Source organism: Sus scrofa, chromosome 3, assembly GCF_054392235.1.
Source record: "Sus scrofa isolate SSC_HxYL_T2T_F1_AM1 chromosome 3, Sscrofa_HxYL_maternal_Yorkshire_Landrace_v2.0, whole genome shotgun sequence".
Lineage (NCBI taxonomy): Eukaryota > Metazoa > Chordata > Mammalia > Artiodactyla > Suidae > Sus > Sus scrofa.
In genome coordinates, this window is record NC_139385.1 from 132,762,606 (window position 1) to 132,785,366 (window position 22,761).

Here is a 22,761-nt window from a genome sequence, read left to right on the forward strand (position 1 = left end):
GAGTCTACGGCAGGGGCACAGTGCAGGAAGGCCATGGGGACTGGGATCAGATGTAAGCTGAAATCCCACTTCTGTCCTCAATGCATCTAAATGAATCCACCGTATCTTCTCCAATTCTCATTCTATGTTACATCTCTTAGTGAAATGTCGCCACCATTCAGTCTGTTAAGTCAGGAACAAGGATATAATCATGAATACCTTCTTCTTTCTCACTTCTCAATTTCCAGTCTCCGTCTACATTTTTCAATCCAAGCTTTTGAATTCATATGCTTTTCACCTACAGGTAAACTTCAGGGAAGTTCATCTGAATTTGTCCAAATTACTTGAATAGCTGAATATGTTTTTAACTTTTGATTATGTTCAATTTTGTAATGTTCTACATTGTATATACTGGTCTTTTCTTTCCAAATCGGTAAAATATTTTTCAAAGGTAAATATTCATATTCCATATCCTCTGATATCCCCTCATACTAATTCTGGTGTTAGGACTATAAATAAATCGATTAGAAGTTAACATTCCTTTAAAGGGATTTAGCATTTTTTTCTTCTCCATACATCAACTCATACTCCAACTGTCAAGTTTGAAATTGAACCCTATGGTTAATTGAACTTGCATAACTCTAAAGCAGTCTATTGTAGTATTGTCATGCTTTAAGGGCTGGGAAAATTTCAACTGAGATCAGAAGCGGCCATCCTTAACTTTGACCAAGACTTCTGCCACTCCTGTGGGTGTAATGTCTCTCTGTTCATCAAAAGACATTTTTTTTCCCTACTTAATGTACTTACCATGTGGTTTTATTAGAATGAATAGCTCTCTCCTTGTAAATGGATTTGGTTGAAAATCCAATTTCTTTCAGGGCCAGCGGGAGAGGTCGAAAGGCTATAAATATTCCTCTTCTAAACTGTTTATAAGTAAAACGGCTTTGCTGCAAAGGCCCAGCAAATGTCCTGCTGTATCCTAAATTATGTACAAATCCCTAGCAATCTTCTCTTTCTTTTTCGATGAAAACAGATTGCGTTGTTGTCTCTCAGTCTTGACTTATGCTAATGGATACCTTAGTGGATAGCAGTGTCTGTATGAAGGAGAGTGGATCACTAGGGAATCAACCCCAAGAGCTAGCCTTTCTCCCAAAGTTGGGAAATAGACCTTATTATGCGTCCCACATTGTTTCTATCTAGTGCTAGAATGAGGAGAAATCTGCCTCTGATTTGTGTGACTTTCAGTGAGACCTGTAGTCATCATTTTAGTCTTTTCTTGTGTTCATTGAAAGTATTATCTTCTTTGCGTTCCTCCTGTGTTTGATGTAGATGCAGATTTCACTATATTTTCAAAATTAGCAATAGTCCATTCCATCAGATAATTAGTTTCATGGAATATTTCTGGATACATACATGCATAACACACAAAGAGGTTAAATAATGTTCTTATATATATATTATCTCATGTGATGTTTCACATGGGTAAAAATAGGCAAATTCTTGATATTATTTTCATTAGAAAAGTGAGGTCCAGTAGAGATGATGTAAAAACTGCAATTCGTTGAGTGTTTACTGTGTGCCAGTCATTATGCTAGGTGCTAAATACAGATTGGATAGTCACAATCTGATTCCATTTACATCCACTCTTGGTTGGGTTTACCTCTAGAATGGGTTTCTCCTTATGTTTATATCATCCCCAGAGGTGTCTAAGATACCTATTATGGAGGCTTAATTTGATGCCATGTCATTAGGAGATAGGTTGACCTTGCATAAGAGCTGATTGAAATTTGGATGGTAGCAACTCTAAAAGGCATATTTTCATCTGAAATACTCATAAGTCTCATTGTTACTGGAAAGAGATTGGTGGTGTTCTCTACAGGCAGCAAGAGGGAGGACTAGGTGCTACATCAATATAAAATAGGGTAGAAAAATGGGACTTTTCTTATTTCATTTTAAGCGAAGGGTCCCAAAGACTGAGAGTAATCAAACCAGAAATGAGAGATTCCTTGGCTAATGACACTGGCCCATGAAATGTTTCACATTTGATTCTTCAATTGTGAGATCTTAAAATATACCTAAAAATAAAATTAAAATATTAAAATCTACCTCTTAAACCAGGAGATGTTGGAAAGGGAGACTTTTTTTCAGATGAGAAGGGTTTTTCTTGAGGGGAGGGGGAAAAAGTTGTTGATATACAGTGTGTGCCTGCTTCCCCCATACAAGAGGGAAAATGCATGTAAGGGACTTTAGAGAAACAATCAGAATAATTAACCTAGGTCCCTTAGAGTTTTGAGGTGAAGGTATCAAGACAAATTCTATGCCCCCCAAATTTGTCTTTACAAGAGATTCTGGCTGAAACAACCTATGTCAGAGGTTGAAATGCAGGGAGCTAGGTAGGCAATGAACTATGTCTTTGCCCAGAAGGGAACTGGTCTGAGCCATCTTAGCTCCTTCTGAGAGAACCATCCAATGGAGTAGATAATTCCCCAAAGAGAGGGAAGAGCAATGGCTGTCCAGGGGCTAAGGAAGGAATTAGAAGTAATCAGCCAGGCTGGAGACCATGCATGCACTAAGGGAGTTGGAGTCAGAAGTCTCCTGTAGGTACAACTATGAGAAATTTGTAAGAGCTCCACTTATCCTTGAGAGAAAGAACTAACCTTACACACACTGCCACCCAAGGAGGGTATGCCCTTACCTTCCTCCTAATATCATTTTCCCTGGTCCCTCACCCTGGAGGGTCTGAAACTTCTGCCAGCTAGGATGGGGAATGGCAGGGAACTGGAAAGCAAGCACATTCAGGTCCTTTGTCCTCTGCTGCAAGGGGCGGGAAAAGGCTTTAAAATGGCTGGGAGAAGAGAGTCATAATTCTAACACTGGAATGAGTATATCAGTTTCCAAATCAAGAGTCTTATGTAGAAAATGTTTGGAGGAGTGTTAATTATTTGAGAGTGATCAAACAAAAATTATGAGATTTCCTCAAAATTTCAGGGGCCAGAGAAAGCACTAGTTTATATGCACAGGATGGGTTTGAGCAAACAAATGAGGAGGAAAAAGTAGAGTTATTTTCGGCAGGATGCTTTTCCCCAGAAGATCTAGTTGAGTCCCCATCCTCTTTGGTTCCTATGGCTCTTTTCTTTCTACTTCTTTCTTCACAGACTAGAATAATTTACCAAACTTTGAAAATAAATATTTGCATTACAAGTACCTATATAAAAAAAAATACAGGGTGATATTTTTTTTTCTAAGATGACTAAAACCATTTATAAGTTTTCCTTATTTTTATTTCCAAAAAGAGGTACTAAGGTTCAGGAACTTCTCCTGGTGATAAAAGTCATGACTAACTTAGTCTACCTATGTGAACCTTCTACAATCCACGATCAATGACATTTTATCCCACTGTCAAGGCAAATGTATTGCCTTTCAGAAGTAAATTCAAATATTCTCTGTGTTAGAGAGAAAGTTTTCCAATACTTTCATTTTTTAAAAATCAACTTTACTGAAAACTAATTTTTTCAGCTCTATTGAGATATAGTTGACATATAATATTGTATTAGTTCACAACCTAATGATTTGATTTATGTATATGTTGTGAAATGACTACCACAATGAGTTTAGTCAATATGCTTCACCTCACATAGTTACAAATTTCTTTTTCTTGTGTTGAGAACCTTTAAAATCTTCTCTCTTAGCAGCTTTCTAATATATGACATGATATCGTTAACTTCAGTCACCAGGCTGTACTTTACATCCCCAGAGCTTATTTATTTTATAACTGGAAGTGTATATCCTTTGACCACCTTCACCTATTTTGCCCACCCCTTTCCCCCACCTCTGGCAACCAACAGTCTGTTCTCTATGAGTACAGTTTTTTTTTGGTTCTATATACAAGTGAAATTAAACAGTATTTATCGTTCTCTGTCTGCTCTCTCTCTGAGTAAGGATCCTCTTTACAGCAACTTTAAGAGCAGTCATCTAGGCTCTGCCTGATTATTACCCTGAGGAGGTCTCGTTGCCTCCTTGGGGCTTCTTCCCATGAAGATACACAGTTTTCACTTGAAAACAGAAGCACCAGATATGATTTCTCCAACCCGTGTGTAGGTGATTCAGCTCCAACCTGAAATAAATGGGACAATTTATTTTTATTATAATTGTCATAACTTTTGACAGATTCCAGTCCCTCCCAGGATAGTGAGAAAACATATCATTATGTTTTATTGTTGCTGTGGTCCTTGTCCTATTTTTAAAATAGCTGTTAATTCAAGAAAAAAAGGTTAAACAAAATCCAACCTGATTTAGAAATGTAAGTGACCTTTCCAGCATGTAATATTTCAGATATCAAAGTATATGAGATCAAATAAGGGGTAGGTAACAAACTTCTATGTACAGTACCATAGGTGGGGTGAATTATAACAACAGAAATTTATTTTTCACTGTTATGGAGGCTGCAAAGTCCAAAATTAAGTCTCTGGCAGATTCAGTGTCTGGTGAATCAGCCCACAAACTGGATCATAGATAGCTGTCTTCTAACTGTGTCTTCATGTGATAAAAGGGATGAAATTCTTGGGTTTCTTTCATAAGGGCACTAATTCCATTCCTGAAGGCTCCACTCTCATGGCCTAATTATCTGTCAGAGGTCCCGCTTCCCAATATCCTCACATTGGGGATTAGGGATTCAACATAGGAATTTTGGAGGGACATAAACATTCAGTCTATGGCCAGAACCAAATCTTAGATATAGAGTGAATGCTTGCTGTGGTCAGGGCATCTATAGTAAGTGACTTCTTTGAATGTGTCTTTGATGAGTTTCTTCATGTCATCACTGGCCTCTTTGCTTTTAGATTAAAGACTAGAGAATTGGAGAAGATTGAGTTAAATGAATTCAAAGACTTAGACTGTAGGAAAGAAAAGGACAATTTCTAGACTGTGATTTTATTGTTACTTAGATATTAGTTGTTAGGTTAGTTGTAGGTTATGAGTAGACAACACTTCTAAGATAAAATCAAGAAAAATAATCTCACATGAGCACAATAATGTGTTACTGATATATGTTGAAAGGGATGTTATTATTTTTACCATGAACTTGAATTTTAAAGCTATCTGATTTGACTGTATTAAGAATAGTGTGGGGGAATACAGTGGCATGGTAAGGTACTGGACCAGGTATCACATGAAGATAAAGAGAGCCTATGTCTGCTTTTTCACTATTGCTGTTTGGTTTGTGCATGCCTCTATCCACAAAGACATGGTGGAGTTTTCTGTTTTTTGAATTTTTTTGATGTGGGATTTCAGTTCCCAGACCTTGGGATTGAACCCAGGCTATAGTGGTGCAAGCATGGAGTCCTAACCACTAGGCCACCAGGGAATTCCCCATAGTGGATTTTTTAAAGGCAGCTTTGGTGCTTGAAAAAGAAGTAGAATATTTGGGTAGCATGCACTGAGACAGAAAGCAGGTTTTGGTATGTGGGGGAGGGTTAGACTGGAGGTGAGCACAAACTAGTGGACTCATAAATTCCAAACTGTGGTTGCTGCCTGGATCAGGACAGCAAGTCCTCTTCCCTGGTGGATAAATCACAGATTGCTCTATGTTGGGAGCTAGAAATGCTAGTTTTGTAGATGAGTCGTTCTTCCAGAAGGGATAGGATGGAGTTGGCTAACACAATAAGAAGGCTTCTCGGGATTTTACCTGGAGGTAGGATTTTCTTGATCTTGCCCTTCCTCAGGAGTGACTTGTTGGTCTTGCACATAATAGGCACTCAGTAAACTGAGTTGAGTCATGAAGAATTCCAAAGTTAAATATTCAATTAAATTATAATATGATAAATTTACTAAGGCCTCATTATGCCTGACTTTAAATGTACTAAGTGAGTATAAGACAGTACCTGAATACCAGTGAAACTCTCTGAAATAGAAATCAGAATTTTTTTGTCTTTTTAGGGCCGCACTCATGGCATATGGAGGTTCCCAGGATAGGAGTCCAATTAGAGCCGTAGCCACTGGCATATGTCACAGACAAAGCAACGCAGAATCTGATCCGTGTCTTCGACCTACACCACAGCTCATGACAATGCCAGATTCTTAAGCCACTGAGTGAGCCCAGGGATCGAACCTGCATCTTCATGGATACTAGGTTCATTAACCACTGAGCCACGATAGGAACTCCCAGAAATCAGATTTGATGCTATTAATTGTGGGACAAAAGGTGCAGAATAAAGAAATTTGTGGAAGAAAAAGATAGCTTCCAAGTGCTAGAGAGTACTCTAGTAGGACCATTTATCTAGTCAAAAATTTTTTTATACAAGTTAGTTGTTTATATTACATCTTCTCAAATTCAGAGATGTGGTTTCCAATTTCTGACTGTGTCTCTCTGTCTCTTATAGGGAGAAAATAACTGAGGACCTGGTGGCATATCCTTGTCTGTTAAATTACTTTAGAAACATAGCATGGTTATTTTTAGAGGTGAAATTTCTTTGTTTTGCACTTGAATTAAGGACAGTAAGCTCATACCAAAATACTAATATTTGTTAATCACTTCTCTTTGTATATCCAGATTTGTTTTATAAGTGAAAAGGTAAAAAAATATATATATAGGAAATAAAATGGTTTCCAAATCCTGAGCTTCAGAAGGATTCTGTATCATTAAGAAAAGCTAAGTTGAGAGTTCCCATAGTGGTGCAGTGGAAATGAATCTGACTAGGAACCAGGAGGTTGTGGGTTTGATCCCTGTCCTTGCTCAGTGGGATAAGGATATGGCATTGTCTGAGCTATGGTAAGCTGTGGTATAGGTTGCAGACTTGGCTCGGATCTGGCATTGCTGTGGCTGTGGTGTAGGCTGGCAGCTGTAGCTCCAATTTGACCCCTAGCCTGGGAACCTCCATATGCCACAGGTGTGGCCCTAAAAAGCAAAAAAAATAAAATTAAATTAAATTAAAAATAAAATAAAAATAGAGTAGTTAAAAACCAAAAAACAAAAAACTAAGTTGGCATCAAGGTTTCATAGTGTGAGCCAATAGTTTATTCCTTCATCTTCTAAAAGGGAGTCACATTTCAGCTAAATTACATTGGAATAAGTTTACAAAGATAACCATAAATCACTATTATATAACAATTACCTCATGAGCTTGTTTGAGATATCTTAACTCCTAGATTTGGCATTCAAATGAATGATTGGCTTGACCTTTTCCCACTTTTCTAAGTCCTTTTCCCATTACTGTTTTTTCTTTTAGTCCAAAACAACATGTGGCTGCCTGACTCCCCATCTGTCCTCACCTCAAAGCATATGCTACACTGTGCAAGCTTTGGATTCTATGAAATCTGGAAACATCCTGCAGAGACGGCAGAACGGTAGGAACATTAATTTCCTTACAGTTTCCTAGTTGATGGAGAACAGAACTGCTTGCTAAAATGGGGAAAACAATTGGGAAATAGAGAATTAATATGAATGGTATAAAATATATCAAATTGTCACATCAGAAAGGAAATCTCTATGGGGTCAGCTTTAGGATATCCCTCTTGCTCAGTGTGGTCCTCGTGTGGAAATGTCCAGTCCTCCCTGGGGATAAATATGTGGCATATCTGAGTTTAGCCATCAACTCAAAGACATCATGACACTTGCGATTGTTGCCTGTTTTCTTATGTCTCTTTATATCTTTGCCTAAGGTTAGAGCCATCTTTACGCAAAAGAAATTAATAATGATCTAGTGATGTCACTGTTTTATGTATTCATTTATTTATGGGTTGGTTATTTGTTTTTTAAATTTTTACTCAGTAGCTTGGCAGTGAGGTTGGTAACTGGAGGTCTCCCTGGTATGGTGGTGTGGATGCATTATTGAAGAAAGCACAGTGTTTCTTCCCACATCCTTTGACCGTCATAATGATGGATGTGCTAAGAGATATAGTGTCTAGAGTTATTTGGACTGAGAATGGTGATATAGAAAATGGACTCTCCAAAGAAATCTGACATTTTCCTTCTATTCAACCTGCTAACTGCAGTGGAAACAATTTATAAATGGTCAACATGTCTGCACTCACAAGCTTTCTCTTCCTATTACTGGAATCATGGAATCAGTCTTCTTTGTTCATTTATGTGTAAAAACTGCGTGTCTATAGGGTGACCAGTCCTCTAAATACCAGCCATAAATCACCATGGCTGAATTTTAAATCAATCAGAAGGCCCAGTGAAATTGTCACGTGCTTTTTTTTTGGTCTTAAATTAGTAGGTAGCATCTCCAAAGGGTTTATTTATTTATTTATTTTTATTGATGTGTAGTTGATTTACAACATTATATTAGTTTCAGGTGAATATAATGATTTAAAATATTCATAGATTTTACTCCATTTAAAGTTATAAGCTATTGGCTATATTCCTTGTGCTGTGTAATGTATACTTGTAGTTTGTTTTACATATGTAGTTTGTAGCTCTTTATCCTCTGCCCATATCTTGCCCCTCACCTCTTCCGTCTCCCCACTTGTAACCATTGGTTAGTTCTCTATGTCTGTGAGTCTGTTTCTGTTTTGTTATATTCATTCATTTGTTTTATTTTTAGATGACACACAGTGATAACATACAGTATATTCTTTCTCTGTCTGACTTATTTCACTAAGTGTGATACTCTCCATTCATCCATGTTGTTGCAAATGGCAAAATTTCATTCTTTTTTATGGCTGAGTAGTATTTCTCTCTCTCTCTCTCTCTCTCTCTCTCTCTCTCTCTCTCTCTCTCTCTCTCTCTCTCTGTGTGTGTGTATGTGTGTGTGTGTCTCAAATCTTTATCCATTCATCTGTTGATGGGCACTTAGGTTGCTTTCACATCTTGGGTATTGTAAATAATGCTGCTATGAACATTGGTGTGAAGGTATATCTTTTCAAATTGATGCTTTTGTTTTCTTCAGATATATACCCAGAAGTGGAATTGCTGAATCGTATGGCAGTTCTACTTTTAGTTTTTTGAAGAACATTTATACTGTTTCCATAGTGGCTGCACCAATTTACATTGCTATCGACAGTGTACAAGAGCTCCTTTTTCACCAACATGTGTTATTTGTGTTCTTTTTGACAACAGCCATTCTGGCAAGTGTGAAGTCATATCTCATTGTGGTTCTCAGATGGTTAGTGATGTTGAGTATCTTTTCATGTTCCTTTTGGCCATGTGTATGTCTTCTTTGGAAAAATATCTAGTTAGGTCTTTTGCCCAATGTTTAATCAGGTTGTTTGTTTTTTGACACTGTGTTATATAAGCCATTTATATACTTTGGATATTATCCCTTTAGGCCATATAGTCTGCAAGTAGTTTCTCCCATTTTATAGGTTGTCTTTTTGTTTTGTTGATAGTTTCCTTTTGCTGTGCAAAAGCTTTTATGTTTAATTATGTACTGTTTGTTTATGTTTGTTTTTGTTTCCTTTGCCTTAGGAGATAGATCCCTCCCACCCTCTGCCAATTGCTACAATTTATTCCAAAGAGTGTTCTTTCTATGTTTACTTCTAGGAGTTTTTATGGTTTCCAGTCTTACTTTTAGGTCTTTAGTGCCATTTTAATTTGTTTTTGTATATGGTGTAAAAAAGTATTTTAATTTCTTTTTTTTTTACATGTAGCTTTCCAGTTTTCCCAGCACCATTATAGAAGAGACTATCTTTTCCTCATTGTATATTCTTGCCTCATTTGTCATATATTAATTGATAGTAAGTGCATGGGTTTATTTCTGAGCTCTCTTTTCTGTTTCATTGATCTATATGTCCGTTTTTGTTCCAGTACCATACTGATTTGATTACTGTAGCTTTGCAGTATAGTATAGATTGCAGTTAGGGAGCTTTATACTTCCAACTCTGTTCTTTCTCAAGATTGATTTGGATGTTCAAGTTCCTTTGCTTTCCATACAAATTTTAGATTTATTTGTTCTAGTTCTGTGAGAAATTCCATAGTATTTTTTAGGGATTGCATTAAATCTATAGAGTGGGTAGTATGGACATTTTAATATTAATTCTTCCAATCCATGAACATGGTATCTTTTTCCATATGTTTGCATCTTCCATTTCTTTCATCAGTTTCTTATAATTTTCTGAGTACAAGTCTTTTACTTCCTTAGGTAGGTTTATACTAGGTATTTTATTCTTTTTGACATGATTAGGAATTTTTTAAAAATTTCTCTAATAGTTTGTTGTCAGTGCATAAAAATGCAACAGGTTTCTGCATATTAATTTTATATCCTGCAACTTTACTGGATTTGCTGATGAACTTTTGTAGCTTTTTGGTGACATTTTTAGGATTTTTTGTGTATAGCATCATGTCTGCAAACAGCGATGTCACCTACTTTTATAAATGGCTTTCTTCTTTATGGTTAGAAGAAAATCATACCTATCACTCCAATTTCCTTGCTAATCAATCTTTTTCCTTTATACTTTTTAGGATCAGAAAAGTATTTGTATTTCTCTGAAAGCACGTGTTGTCTCTTTCTTCCATACCTTCGCTTATTCAGCAACACCTACTTGGATTGCCCTTTTCTGTTTTCTCGCCTTAGCAACTTCTAGTTAATATCAAAGTAAACTGAGGTCTAGTTTTCCCTAAAATGTGTCCTTGTTATGCAGATTGTGCTAAATATACTTTTTTTTGCTCCTCTGCTTACCACTATCATAACATTTATTTGTTATATTGAAGTGACTGCTTCTGCTTTTCCCATTAGACTGAATTTTCTGGAATATAAGGGTATCACTTATTTTGAATTTGGAATGGTAACACAATATGGAAACAGATTAGAAAGTTTAAAAGTCTTGACCTGAACAAAACTATTTCTTTTCTTGCTCAGAGCAAAAAAAAAAAAAAAAAAAACTTCTAATTTTTTTCCATATACGCTACTCCCAGACTTCACTAGTCTCCTCTAAAGTATCAGTTCAACTTTACCAAGGAAAAAATCCATTATAGCCTTTGAACACCAGAGTGGAAAGAAACCTCGGGGGTCAAGTTCAATGCCTTTTATTATTTCGATTTTAAAGCCATCTTGACACAGTATACAGGATCCTGGATTTGTAATAGAGTTACTGGGTTTAAGATCTAAAATACCCAGAATTTATAAGTATGGTGGCTGACCCACAGAAATTTTTTTTTAATACTTGTTCTGTTGAAGGGATTAGAATATTTGTCAAATAATTTACCTACTTTGAGCTTTTTTGTCATTGTCATGTAACCTGTATTATATCACAAGGTCAAAATAAATTTGTCAAACATTAAGTTCATAAATTGTCTCTCAGTGATTTCTGAAGGTTCTTCATAGTCTGTTTCATATACTTGGGGATCCTTTACTTCTTCAGCTTCTTTTTTAAGCTGCCATGTAGTTTTCTTTACTCACTGCTGTTGTTACTTCAGTTTATGAAAGAGGAAACCCTGTTCTCTGTTGTACTCATCACTTTATCTCCCTGTTGGTCTGCAAAGACCAAGCTATATCTTTTAATGAGATTTTATTAAAAAGTCTCTGATAATTGAAGAGAAACTACACAGCCCTGCAACTTTCTTTAGCCTGTCACAAGTTGATATAAAAACCCAAAGTATTGCTAATATGTCAGTAGTACAAACACTTTGAAGCAAAAAAGCAGGTGTGCTAGTCCACCAAGTTTCCTTTTGGTTCATTTAAGATTGAGTTCAGACCACACTTTTGTCCTTTATCATCTCTTGTTAGTAACCATGTAAGACACTCTTTGGAATGTAGCTGTGTCACTCTCATCCTCATCAAAAGTCAAGTTAGTGATCTCCTTCCAGGTATGATTATAGGTAAATATCTTGACCTTGTAAAACATACTTAATTCTGGTGCCCAAACATATTCTTTTGTATAATGCTACATTAGCCTGATTTATTTCTGTCTGTGTGTGTAGCATATAACACAAGGCACAATGTTGGGTAAAAATGTGAGTGACTTTCTGGAAACTAATAAGTGAGTGGAACATAAGCATGATAACATTTAATAATCTGTAGTTAAGATATCATAAGTTAGAGAAAGGAGAAGGTGAATTAATTTGGATGGATATATGGGGTCGGTAGCACTTGAACAGTCTTCCGAGTATGTGCTGGGAGAAGGGAAGACTTGAGCAGAGCTCCATGGGCTGAGTGTTGAGAGTATCTTTGGAGAATGTCAAGTAGACTGAGAGGGATGGATGTGTGTAAGGGAAGCTGGGGAGAGGATAGTGTGATAAGAGATGAAGCTGGTTCATTTGGGGCTACCCTAACTTTGGAGAATGTGAATTTCAGGGTTAGGAGAAAGCCAGTGCAGCTGCTCTAAATAAGGGTGATTTATGTGCCAGGAACAGCAGCGACAACTGAGCAATGTTTGGCAGCTGTCAGAAAGTGTTTATGTGATTTTTTCCCCTTCCTGAAGCTCTTGCAGCTTTAGAGCACAATAATGATCTTTGAGTAGATTTCAAAGAAGCGACGACTCTGTGCCTGACACCTTGGAGGCACAGAGGGTCTGAGGTGATGAGAGTGAGGTGAAACAAACCCCAAAACTGTGGAAAATCAATTGCTGTAAGTAAGTGCAACCCAGAGCTGCAGATTGCTCTAGTAGCTGCTGCATTGATTTCAGCGCCAGCTTAATTGCTGCATCAGGCAAAACGAATGCTTCAGTCCTGAGTGTTTAAGGCTCTATAGATTTTCTTGGGGCGTGAGATAGAGCCCTTTTTGCATCCAGTGCTTCTGTGTATTGCTCATTTGGGAATTCCATTAAGTCATGACTGTTTGAAATATTTCTCTTTCGTGCTTATGTCCTATATTCCAGGGCACGATGTAGTTTTCAAGGACAGAGACTTTGGCTTAGGTATTCTAATATGTTCCATGGGGTTAATTAAGCACATCCTCAGTTGAATGATCCTTGATAAATTGAATTGAATGTCAACTAAAGTTGTGGTTATTATTAAAGCATTATTGCTATGATAGCAAAATATATTTTTAATGAGAAAAAAACCTATAGTCTCATTTTGTAACATCATAATTGTTTCACTTTTCCAAATTATTTTCTACTTTTTGTCATTTTCATACCCATCTTGATGTGGTAGCAATGCATTAATTCATTTATCTAACAAATATTCACTGAGTACTTATTAAGTGTGAAGCACCAATGATCTGATGCATGTAAGATGCAATTAATAGGAATCTGTAATGTTGAGGGCTTTATCCTCTTGGTGTTACATTAAAGGATTTTGCATATTTCGTAATTGTCATAATAACTCATCAGGGTAACAAATCTGGTACCTTCCTTTGCTCACAAGTAGATATGGCGTTTGGAGAGCTAGAGACAAATGCACTTGCATGATGCTATAATAAAGCTTGAATTCCCAACCCTAATCAGTTCAAAGGGTCTGGCAGTCAGGTCCATGATGGGTGGTGATGACGGCTGACACTCATCTAGTATAACCTGCAGTGCTTAATAAAGGAGACATTTCTTACCTATAAGAAAATATTCACTAACAAAGATATACATAAAAGATAAGTTCAGACTTTAATGATTAGTGCCCACATCTTAGAATTATCAGAATCTAAAACAATAGGACATGGAAGATTTTAACCAATGGGAACATGAATGGAAACTCAAGTATTCATCCCATCTAACTATTACCCCAAATAATCTCTCTTATTGAATTAAGATGATTCTACTTAAGTGGCTGTCCTTATTTCTGTGTTAGAGTGTATGAGTTACCCCAAAGGGGCTGAGCAGAATGAAACTAGAGAATGCTGTTATATACATTGGTGCTGATTCCTGCCCTTGGATATTGGTGGCCAAGATGAGCTTCTGAGGAAGAAATATCCAAATCCAAATATAGTGCCTGAAGCTCAGCTTCCTCTTGTTTGTGAAAGTGCTGATATTTCTCCCTGGTTAATATATGGTCCACATGGTCTTAGACAGGCATGATTAAACAGTAATGCCCTGGGAAGTCATATTCCCAGTAATTGTCATGTCACTCTCCAAATGAAGATTTACTTTCCTCCAGACCCCAATGGGGGTTGGCTCTCCTAGCAAAATGGGGAATTAAGGTTTTTTTTTCTGTATCCAAAAAGAATATAGTTTGATCACAGTACAAAGAATACAGCTGAGAAGAGGAGGAATAGCACTCAGCAACGGGATAGAAAAATGCAGCATCACTCAGTCACCTCTATACATTTTTTAAAATTTAATTTTATTGGAGTATAGTTGATTTACAATGTTGTATTGTTTTCAGGTGTACAACAAAGTGAATTAGTTCATACATGTAAATATATCTATTATTTTTTTCCATATAAGTTATTATAAACTATTGAGTAGATTTTCCTGTGCTGTACAGTAGTTTCTCATTAATCATTTATTTTATATAGTAGTGTGTATATGTTATTCCGACCCTCTCAATTCTTCCCTTCCCCTAATGGTTTCACCTATGGTAACCATAATATTGGTTTTGAAATCTGTTTGTTTCTTTGTTAAAATAAGTTCTTTTGTATCATTTTATTAGATTCTACATATAAGTGATATTACATAATATTTGTCTTTCTCTGTCTTACTTCACTCAGTATGATAATCTCTAGGTCCATCCTGTTGAACAAATGGCATAATTTTATTCCTTTTTTACAGCAGAATAATATTTTATTATTTATTCATTCATATGTTGGTGGACATTTAGGTTGCTTGAATGTCTGGGCTATTGTAAATTGTGCTACAATAAACATTGCAGTGCATGTACCTTTTCAAATTAGAGTTTTCTCTGGAAATACACCCAGGAGTGGGATTGCTGGATCATATGTTAATTCCATATTTAGTTTTTTAAGGAACTTTCATACTGTCCTGCAGGTGGGTACACCAATTTACATTCCCATCAACAGTGTGCAGAGTTCCCTTTTCTCCACAACCCCTTTAAATTTTAGTTTGTAGACATTTGATGATGGCTATTCTGACTGGTATGAGGTGATACATCATTGTAGTTTTAACTTATATTTCTCTAATGATTAGTGATGTTGAGCATCTTTTCATGTGTTTTTTTGCTGTCTGTCTGTCTTTGTCTTTGGAGAACTGCCTATTTAGATCTTCTTCCCATTTTTTAAATAGATTTTTGCATTTATTCTTATTTTTGATATAAAGGTCCATGAGATGTTTGTACATTTTGGCGCTTAATCCCTTGTCAGTTGCTTTGGTTACAAGGATTTTCTCTCATTCTATGGGTTTCCTTTTTGATTTTTTTATAGCATCCTTTTCTGTGCAAAAGCTTTTAAGATTAATCAGGTCCCATTGGTTTATTTTTGTTTTTATTGCTGTTATTCTAGGAGGTGGCTGAAACAAGATATTGGTGCAATTTACACCAAAGAGTAGTCTATGTTTTCCTCTAGGAGTTTTATAGTATCTGGCCTTAGGTTTAGATATTTAATACATTCTGAGTTTATTTTTGTGTACAGTGTTTGATGATGTTCTAATTTCATTCTTCTACAGGTAGCTGTCCAGTTTTCCCAACACCATTTATTGAAGAGACTGTCTTCCCTCCATTGTATGTTCTTGCCTCCTTTGTCATAGATTAGTTGACCATAGGTGCTTGGGTTTAGTTCTGGGCTTTCTATCCTGTTCCTCTGATCTTTATTTCCATTTCTGTGCCAGTACCATACTGTTTTTCTTCCTTCCTTTTTTTAAAATTAAAGTATAGATGATTTACAATGTTTCTTCTATTTCTGTTGTACAGAAAAGTGACCCAATCACATACAGTTCCTTATGCCATACAGTAGAACCCTACCGCCCATCCATTTCAAATATAACAGGTACCATACTATTTTGATTACTGTAGTTTTGTGGTATAGTCTGAAGTCAGGACTCCTGATTCCTCCAGTTCGGTTTTTCTTTTTCAGTATTTCTTTCAGGGTCTTTTGTTTTCCATACAACTTTTAAAATATTTTGATCTTTCTGTGAAGAATGTCATTGGTAAATCAATAGAGATTGCATTGAATCTGTAGATTGCTTTGAGTAGTATAGTCATTTTGACATTGATTCTTCCAATCCAAGAGAGTAATATACCTTTCCATCTGTTTGTGTCATCTTTGATTTCTTTCATCAACATCATATAATTTCAGAGTACAAGCTTTTGTCTCTTTAGGTAGGTTTATTCATAGGCATTTTATACTTTCTGATGAAGTGGTAAAGGAATTGTTTCCCTAATTTCTCTTTCCAATCTTTCATTGTTAGCATTTATAAATGTAATAGATTTCTGTGTATTAATTTTATATCCTGCAACTTTCCCAAATTCATTGATGAGCTATAACAATTTTCTGATAGTGTCTTTCGGGTTTTCTATGTATAGTATCATGTGATCTGCAAACGTGGTAGTTTTGCTTCTTCCTTTTCAAATTGGATTCCTCTTATTTCTTTTTTTTTTTCTCTGATTTTTGTGGCTAGGACTACCAAAACTATGTTGAATAATACTGGTGAAAGAGGACATCTTTGTCTTGGTCCTGATCTTAGCTGAAATGCTTTAAGGTTTTCCATATTGAGAATGATGTTAGCTGTGTGTTTATCATATATGACTTTTATTATATTGAGATAGGTTTCCTCTATGCTCCCTTTCTAGACAATTTTTATCAGAAATGGTTGCTGAATTTTGTCATAAGCTTTTTCTGAATCTACTGATGTGATCAATTGGTTTTTATTCTTCAATTTGTTGATGCAGTATATTACACTGATTTGTGGACAAATACAACTTGATCATGGTGTATGATCATTGGATTCAATGTGCTGGTATTTTTTTGAGGATTTTTGCATCTATGTTCATCACTGATATTGGCCTGTAATTTTCTTTTTTTTGTGGTATTTTTAACTGGTTTTAATATCAGGGTGATGGTGGCCTCATAGAATGAGCTTGGGGTGTTCCTTCCTTTGCAAGTTTTCGGAAGAGTTTCAGTAGAATAAGTGTTAACTCTTCTCTAAGTGCTTGGTAGAATTCACCTGTGAAGCCATCAAGTCCTGGACTTTTGTTTGTTGAAAGTTTTAAAATCATAGTTTCAACTTCAGTATTTGTGATTTGTCTTCATATTTTCTATTTCTTTCTGGTTCAATCTTGGAAGGTTGTACCTTTGTAAGAATCTGTCCATTTCCTCTAGATTGTCCATTTTATTGGCACATAGATGCTTGTAGTAGTCTCTTATAACCCTTTGCATTTCTGTAGTATCGATTGTAATTTCTTTTTCATTTTTAATTTTATTGATTTGAGCCCTCTCCTATTTTTTTTCTTGATGAGTCTGGCTAAAGGTTCATCAATTTTATTGATTCTTTTCAAAAAAACAGCTTTTGGTTTCATTGATCTCTATTGTTTTCTTTGTTCCTATTTCGTTTATTTCTGCTCTGATCTTTATGATTTCTTTTCTCAACTAACAACAGAGAAGAAAATCTGTTGTTCCTTCTCTAGTTGCTTTAGGTATAGGGTTAGGTTGTTTATTTGAGATTTTTCCTTGTTTACCACAGCCGTCTCTATACTTAATACTGTAAAGGAGTCAGGCAATTTTAGGGATGAGATGTTGGAGAAAAATGTCGCCTCACATATTTAAAGGTCAACAGCCTAAGAAATTTTGTTTAGCTCTATTTTTCATAGATTGTACAAAAAAATTTAGGCTCTCATTTCAGTTTTTGAAGTATGACATTGGAATATTTAGTACATTTTTATTAAACACACCTGGGGTTGCCTGCATATTTTTATGTGAGCCCCTAAAAGACCTATGCTCCTTCATTTAAATCTTTAAGTTATGCATGCTTATTAGGTTCCTAGTGATGAAGAATTTGAGGATAATCTCACTGAATATGCACTTTTGTTGTATTTCATAGCAAATTGTATATATTCTTACTCCAGAGCGTGTATATATGTACACTTTTACTTTCATCATTTTATTTGTTACATACTTTTCTAGGTTAAAGAATTCCCTCCAATTACAATTATGGCTAGATTGCTATCTAGTTAGACTTAAGATGTAGGTAGATTAATAGATACTTAGAGCGAATGAACCTGATCTGAGCCTTACACTCTAGATTCTTAAACTAGTAGGACTTTAGGTGAGAAGGTCCTATTACAGAAGGCATTTTAACTAATCTTATTTTTTGCCCATATGTTCAAAGTATTAAAAATAATATATCTGACTTCCAGTTGCACATTTTTTTTTATATGACATAAACTCCTGTATTTTCAAAGACATCAGATATGGTTTCTCTTTGTTCAGTTTGAGTGGCAGTTGCATACAAGTGTTTAAATAGGTACATATTGAGGAAGGCTCAGCATGTTTAGATGCATTAGAGTATTTTCTTACAGTGAACAGAATTATTTTCAGAACTCTGGGTATTATAAAATTAGTTTTATCTGGTTAAAAATTGTGCATTCATTGTGGAATGTCCTGAAGATAATAGAAAAGATAAAGGTTTATCTCTGAATTCACCACTGTTTGGACTGCTTTTTCAAGTACTATTTTTATTTAGTCACTCAACAAATACTTGCCTCATACCTAAAGCAGATCAGAATCTGTAAATAAAATCGAAATGCTAAGAAGAAAGGAAAGTGTCTGCCTCTAAGAAGATTTTAGTTGAACGAGAAGACAGCTAAGTCTCAAATAATGCAATCTTCAGGTAGAGTATTCTAGGTGCCATAAGGCTAGAGAGGAAAACTCATGAGACTAAAAGTTGGCAGGTTAGTAGAAACAGTTCAATCACAGAATCACAAAAAGCTTGGGGGTCCAGAGAAACAAAACACTTCTCACTGAGCATTCTGGGGAAGTTTCATAGAGAAGGAGGCATTTGTACGAACTTGAAAGACTGGATAGAATTTTTGTGGGTGAAGAAGTGAGAAAAAGTGTTCTTGGTAGAGGGAGTGCCATGAGAAGGGACAGAGAGGCAGAAGCTCATTCAGGAAATGGTGACAAGCTTACTATGGTTAGAAGATAAGGAAAGAAATAAGCAGGAAATGTAGATGAGGATCAGATCACATCGTAAGGAGGGTGTTAACTTGTTTTTAAACATAGGAGTCATTGAAATGCTTGAGCAAGGTGGTTATATGGCTATAAGTGTGCTGGAAAGATTTATCTTTATTCATGCTTAAGTATAGATTAATGTTTTAACAATCCAAGATATTTGACTTGTGCTACAGTAGTCTCTTAGCAACAGTATGGAGGAAAAAAAATCAAATTTCAAATAATGATAACTTTACTGTACTTAACTGCTATTAAATAATTTATAACATTCATAGGTTAAGGCATAAACTAGTATTATTTTAGCATGATTGTCCCTGGGTCAGAATCTCAATTTATATGAAGGTGTATTAATAAGCGAATTTGTACTTTTTTGGGGATTGTAATGGAGGCTTTTAATGATATACTTTCATGCTGCATGTAGACTATGGCTATTGTTTACAGAATTTTATATTAATAATAAAAAATAATATTAGTTATGCCACATGCACACAATCTCATCTTCCATGTATATTCTCCAGTGGTCATCAACAAGGAGGTGGAGATAAGGCAATAAAATTTTTGTAAAAATCAATTCTTCATTTCCTAATTCTTTATTATAGAATGAATATGCTTTTTGACTATCTCTTTTCCATTTAAAAATTATTTTACACATATTGCATTATGTTTAATATCAGAAGTTCCATGAATAGATTTTTATGATTTATTTGTGTTGATGAGGGACCTTTTTCTTTTTTTTCTTTTTATTTTTTTTTGTCTTTTTGCCTTTTCCAGGGCGGCTCCCTCGGCATATGGAGGTTCCCAGGATAAGGGTCCAACCGGAGCTGTAGCTACAGCCTACGCCAGAGCCACAGCAACGCGGGATCTGAGCCGCGTCTGTGACCTACACCACAGTTTACAGCAACGCCGGATCCTCAACCCACTGAGCAAGGCCAGGAATCAAACCCGCAACTTCATGGTTCCTAGTCGAATTCGTTAACCACTGTGCCATGACGGGAATGCCCTTTATATATATATAAATTATTTATTTATTTATTTTGGGGGGGCACCTTTTTCTGATACCAATTCATATATCTCTCAGAAATGAAATTTGTGATTACAGTTTCAAGTGAAATTAAGTGCACACTTATTCAATGGATAGATGAATGATTGAGCTTTGAGAAATCACTTTTTACAAACTCATTTGTTTATGCCTGGGCCTGAACCATAGGGAGGTGTGCTTAACAAGTGAATTTACTCACTAACATCATTGTTAACAGTATTTCCAAATGCAACTGAATTCATTAGACCTATGTATCAACTAATGTTTCTATGGGTAGGCTAGCAAGGCTGGTTAAAGACGTACCCATGAAATCATATCATAAATTGTCTCAATTATGTTTTCCAGGTATCCATGGTTATCAATATGGTAAGCTTGCACTAAGAACTCCTATCAGGATCCAAGATAAGCATTAGCCCTGCAGTTTGATCCTTGTGAAACTGCTTATCATGACTCCTATGTTGAATGGTACAGAAAAGGATTCTTATGCTTTCTCTTGAGTAAAATCTCAAAGTGTGATTGTTTGTGCACTGAGAGGCCAAGATTTGGCTAGGCACTTTTTTCCCCCAACAAACATTTATTGAGTGTCTACATGCTCTGCTGCATGACTTGAGGATGAAACCAGAAGGACTAGAAATCACAAGTGACTAAAAGAGGGTGTTATTGGATCTGATGAGGAAAATAGAGATATGAGTTTCTTTAGGGTGAACACATAACTTTTGGGGGGTCATATTTTCTATTGCAACAAAGAAATTTGCTGATTGAGACAGAATTATCCAGGAATCTGTTCACTCTTTGATCATGTAGACGTTGCTACCCTTTGAATAAACCCTTTTTGGTGGTCTTTAGCATAGCTTAGAATTATTCTTTCTCCTCCGTAATTTGGGCCTCCAGAAGTAACTTGTCAGTGAAATTATCCCTTTGTTTAGAATGTATTGAACTAGAAGAGACTCCCCAAATCCCTCTAAGCCAATTGGAACAGGGACACAGACATCCTAGTTTGTCATCTAGAATCATTCTTTAAACCTGAAGCTGTGGTGCATTCATCTTCCTCCATGCACATTAAGTAGCATAGAAAGCTTCAGAGAGAGATATGAATAGAACAACTCCTTTTTGAGCCTTTGCTGCACACCTGTCCTTGGACCAATGAGGAATACCTATATTCTGAGAGCTCTATGTAATACATTCCTTTAAAACCAGCTTAAGAGCTAGCTCTTGTGCAAAAAGCAGATCCTGTAGGCATGGGAGATGGAGAGGGGAAGCAGTGTATGTTATTATTTGTAATATGGACTCATGCAATATTAAACTGGTCTGATCTTCAGAGAGCTTCTAATTTAGCCCTATTTTTTAAGTGAGGGTATTGGAGAGAAAGAGGAAATGTATTTTGACCAGGTTAGGGTATTAGCAGGTTGTTAGTGGCAGAGTTAGAATTAGAATCAAGTTCCCATATATATGTCATGTGAATAAAAAATCTGAAAATGATACTACACTTCTACAAGCAGTTTCATGATGCACTGTACAATCTATTATATATATTCATGTATTATGCCTTTCATGTTAGTATTCTCTATATCTTTTCTGTAAAATTTGTATTAACTAAAAGCACCATTTCCATTTGTGTGAGTGTTTATATCACTTTGTCTCCCTTTAACTTGTTCTGTGGATGGGAGATTCATTATCTTTTTCACTTCTTTGTATAAGCTACTTAGTCACTTGTCTTGCTCTAAGCTCAGCAGGGCCTTCACAGTTGCTTAGTAATTTTTCTCTTATCCCTGAGGAGAAATTTTCCTTCTTCCTCAAGGTCTCTGCAGAATCCGTCTCTCCTTATTTACAAACAAATCTCTTTTATTCACACAAAAATATCTGGAACTTCTAAGGGATAAATTCCATCTACCTCCCTCACACCTCAAGCAATAAACATGCCTTCCATTCTCTGTTGATTAAAATAAGTGGACTCTCTCTTTTCCAAGGCTAAAAGGTACCACTGTGTTCTCTTTACCATGTATTCCTACACCCTCTTTGGTCATGATGCATTGATTGGCCTGTTTCTCTTCTTCCCATTCATGGTTCCTGTTTCTCTTCTTCCCATTCATGGTTCCTGTCTCAACATAGAAAAATGGCTAAGACTTCCATTCTGTGAAAACTTGCCTTAAGCTTTCGTTCCCTTAAGTTGTATGGTTGAACTGATATTCTTTCTCCATTTATACTTCTGTGCTCACTGCTCTTATTTCCCTCCCTTGAATTCATTTCTTAAATGTCCTGCTTGGTATTTGCCATTTCTAATCTACTCAATCTTCTCTTAAATTTTCCGAAGATTTTCTGATTGCTGAATCCAACAGTCTTTTCTTATTGCATTTATTTTTAAAAATCTCTGAAGCTTTTGTAATCACTGACCACTCCTTAAATCCAGTAGCTTAGCAATCACCCTTTTGCACCCTCCCACCAGTCTCATCATGCCTTCTAAGTGCATTTAACTAGTTTCTAGTTTCTACTCATTGATTAAACGTGGGCATTTCCCAAGGCTACAATCTTGGGTTTGTTTTTTTGTTTTTGTTTTCAGCTTTTTAGGGCCATACCCATGGCATATGGAATTTTCCAGGCAGGGGTCAAATCAGAGTTGTAGCTGTTGGCCTATGCCGCGGCCATAGCAACACCAGATCCCATCTGCATCTGTGACCTCCACCACAGCTCATGGCAATGCAGGATCCTTTACTCCACTGAGCAAGGCCTGGATCAAACCCGCATCCTCATGAATACTAGTCAGTTTGTTACTGCTGAACCACAATGGGAACTCCCCAAAGTTGCGTTCTTGATCTTTAT

The 22,761-nt window shown here is 36.1% G+C and overlaps 1 protein-coding gene across 6 annotated transcripts in view; it reads left to right on the top strand.

Moving 5' to 3' along the window:
• Positions 1-22,761, top strand: part of LOC146404944 (uncharacterized) — a 488,622-nt gene that overhangs the window by 147,710 nt on the left and 318,151 nt on the right. For all 6 annotated transcript variants that reach the window (XR_014839802.1, XR_014839793.1, XR_014839794.1 and 3 more), the window contains exon 2: positions 7,203-7,320. The gene's annotated coding sequence lies outside the window, so the exon portion shown is untranslated. The remainder of the gene's footprint in view (positions 1-7,202; positions 7,321-22,761) is intronic.